The sequence below is a fragment of the Etheostoma cragini genome, chromosome 9 (assembly GCF_013103735.1).
Source record: "Etheostoma cragini isolate CJK2018 chromosome 9, CSU_Ecrag_1.0, whole genome shotgun sequence".
NCBI lineage: Eukaryota > Metazoa > Chordata > Actinopteri > Perciformes > Percidae > Etheostoma > Etheostoma cragini.
The window spans coordinates 1906090-1910149 of record NC_048415.1 but is presented as its reverse complement, the minus strand read 5'-3'; positions in this window follow the sequence as shown (position 1 = coordinate 1910149).

Sequence of the window (4060 nt, the reverse complement as noted above, 5' to 3'; positions counted from 1 at the left end):
GTGTGTGTGTGTGTGTGTGTGTGTGTGATTGTGGTGGTTGTTGTGGTTGGCACATTATCCTCCTCGGGGCAAAAGAGAGTATTAGGTGTTGTGTCTAACTGTGTTTTAGGGAAATTAAATCGTATTAGGATGTGGCAAACACACATCATGGGAAGTGATCTTCGTGGACACACGACACAGAAACCAAGGGGACGTCCCAGGTCCTTTATTTGCATCCATGTTTCCTTCACTTGTTTCTCTTTCTCGTGTCGTTTGTAACTGTTCGTGAATGTTATATGTTTACATTTTTGTTCAGAATATTAAAATTTTAATTGTATCACAAGAAAACAGAAGAAGGGCCGGAACGACTAAATATCAAATAAGAGACTTGGGAGCCAAAGCCTTCACTCTGCCTTTTGCTACAGAAAGATAGCAAGAGAGATGAGAGCAAAATGGTAAAAAACATCCACCTGCACTGGGTTTAAAACTCTTCTTCTTCAGACACAAACCAGAGGAAACACTGTGCATCAGCTTTTCTCATCTCCTGGACCATTACCATTACTGGACTGTCTCTGTCTCATTAGGCCACCGTTCCTCTCAGGCTGCAGCGTCCACTGGGAGGACGTACAGCCGTTATTCCCCCACTGTAATTGTTTAATTGTTTGTGCACTCTGAGGGCATCGGACCAAGGCAGTTCTCTCACGCTGCACTGCACTGTATCAGCCGGCAGCCAACAAATCTGAGGAGAAAAGTACCCAAAAAGAACAAATTAGTTGGGATCAAAACTTTATTGTTGTTGCTTTTTTCAAATACATCACAACCTGTATGTTTTTCCTGTCTCATTGAGTGCTTGTAGTTAGTTAAATTGACCAAATTATAGAGTTAAAATGATCATAGACACGATAAACTCTCAGGTGCTGCTAATGTTGCTAATGGGCATCGTCGCCTCCCTGCACCGGCAGGTTTATAGAAGGAAACATAGAGGACCACACGGGTTCAAAATCCAAATTTATTGCCCTCCCTTCTTCACCCAGAAAAAGAAAAACTGTATTGAAAAGAGCAAAAAAAATGGCTTCTTGAAGCGTGAAGGCTACCGTAGTTGTAATACTCACTTTGGACTGATGGTGCGAGAGAGCTGATTGCGATTAACGCAACAGGTCTCAGTCTAAGACAACGTTTTTTGCTCTGATATTCTTTCATTAATATAGATTTGATCAATTCACACACATTAACCTGTCCACTTCTTTTCTTTACACCTAAATTAGCGCTGCAATTAACGATTATTTTCATTGCCGATCATCTGCCGGTTATTTCCTCCATTAACAGATCAGTTGTCGAGTCTATAAAATATCAGAAAATAATATAAAATGAATATTAATTGTTTCTCAAAGTATAAGACGTTCCCCTCAAAAGTCTTGTTTTATCCACAACTCAAATATATTCACTTTACCCTCACAATTTTTTTGTTTCTTTCATTAAAAAATAATAAGAACCGATTAATCGATTATCGTAATAGCTGCAGATTAATTAAACAGTTGACAGGAAGTGGTTGACGGACAGGGAGGGCCGTCCTTTCTCTAAACAGCTCCCCCTTTAATTGTTTTGAACAGACTCACTGATGAGCAGCAGAGTGCGTTTTATTTATACATGCTATCAGAAGCAGCCTCACACGTCATTAAGCTTTGTTTTGTCACTCTTCCCGCTGGCTGGCATTGATTGCCTCTATGAATAGCTCCACTTTGCTTCAGATGACAGACGCCGAGCAAAAACACTGCAACACAAATACCAGGATAAACACCAGCAGCGGAGAAATGCTGTGCTGAGAGAGGGTCTGTGTGATGGAGAGACACAGTCGAGAGGAAAATGTGGACCTGGTCGGTTGCCATAGTGATTAGTGAACTGCAGGGGACAATATGTTCAAGTGTGTGTTTGTGGAGCAGGGCCTGTGTATTTGTGTGTGTGTGTGTGTGTGTGTCAGTTCAGTCACTCTATTATCTCAGATGGGAAACTTGATCTGCAGCCAGTAGTGCAAGAGAAACACATACAACAAAAAGCATGCAAATGAACAAAAGACAAGAACACAAAGACTTAAAATACAAAAATCCTGTACATGCAATATCCAGAACTGTGTGTGTGTGTGTCTCTCAAATGTAACAGAGTTGCTGCCACTGGTCACTGATATCTCAGCTGATCTGAGATTGCACCTGGTTCTCCCGCTGGCCTCTTCCAGTCGGCCTGACCCAGCGTGTCCTCCTGAGTTTTCTTTTTCTTCCATCGTACTAAACTGAAATATTGGATATTTGTTGATTTAGGCAATACAATGCAATACTTTCTAACCGGGTAGAAAGCTCCTGCGTTTCGTGCATACAATTTAACGGGACTAATCATCATCAACAATGGATGTTTGATGCTTTCAAATGTCAACACCTTCATTAATGTCAGGTTGGAGACCTTATATCACCGGTTGGGCCGATCACAGTCTAAAAGAAAAGGACACCACGCGGTGACACGTTGCTGTTAGATTTATCACAGAATCAGCACAGTACAGAATATAAGCACATCAGCAACGACAGATATAGGTCCCTCCTCCGTGTTTATCATGATATCTTGAAACGTTACAATTAAAATAATAAAAAAACAAACCGGTTTGCCTGATTTCACTCGTCCCAGCAATTGAAATCGACTGCCTTGTGTCTACCTGGAAGTTCTGGTTGTGTTAGCGCTACGTCACAGTGGTTCCTTGGAGTTTTGTTCTGGATTCAAGTTTAAACAGCAATACATTGACTTTTGAGATTGAAGATTGAACATAATATATTGTCTAGAATTACACATCTTTGTGTTCTGCTCCTCTTTGGGACAGTTAAACCTTTCTTTCCACTTTAAACAGCAAATATCTCATTCTGTCTCTCTCTGACTGAACTGGCTTGGTAATTAATTACTGCTCCACGTTTTTAATTCTTTCACCTGCTAATCATCTCTTTGTATGCTCTGTACTCTACTGTACTCTACTGTACTCTACTGTACTGTACTCTATTGTACTGACTGTACTGCCCCTCTTTCCCTTCTCTGTTTACAGAAGCATTGTCTTTATCTCATGCTGGGATAAACACACCAGGCACAGAAGAAGAATCAATTACTCCATGACAATAAACAAATAACCGCACTAGACCCTTATTGTCCTTCTGAACAGAAGAGCTAAAAGTGTTTTGGGGGCCCCCGTCTCTGATTTGCAGATGAATGGAGGGTTTTGAGTGTTGCTCTGAGTGAAGACCCCTAGATGTTAATGAACAAAGACTGAACAAGCAAAACAAGAGCTGTCTGGAGCGGGTGATGCCCGAGGGCTGAATGGGGTGCAGCCTGTAGTCGGCCTCATAGAAGTAAAGCCGTCTTTTCCACCCTTTCTCTCTTCTCTCGACTACCCATCATGCCTTGTCTTTCCTGCAGAGTTACAGACCAATTTGGAGTGGACATCATGGTTATGTCACTGCATGTAGACACGCATTGTGGCGGCAGAAAAACAGCAGAAACAATAGTGGTTGGCTAGTTAGCTAGCTAGCTAGCTACATGTTGGGCGACATGTTAAAATCATCCAACATGTCGCCGTCAGCCCAACAACGACAACGATCTACCGACATAATGGCCCGGGTGTGTGTCTCACTACAGCCCCCACCCCCACCCGTGTGTTAGACAATCAATTAGTTACGGTGCTTTTCTTAATAAGCAAACAGTACATTCATGTTGTTATGCACACATGTTCAAATCCTATCCTTTATCTATGTTCATGTCAATTAATAGTTTGATTTCCATCTTTACAACAAAAAATAACCATGCTTGTTAAATTATCATTGATGGAGGATTATGTAGAAACAGCTCAGTAACTGTTTTTACCCACAAATGGGGAATAAGTGGAAATTCCGCTGCTGAATATTAGATTTGGCAGCAGAGCAGGTTTGGTGTTACTGCGTTGGTGCCTGAATACAGATGATCCAACAACTCTTCCCTGTGTGGACATGTGAGGATGATGTGGACATGTGAGGATGATGTGGACATGTGAGGATGATGTGGACATGTGAGGATGATG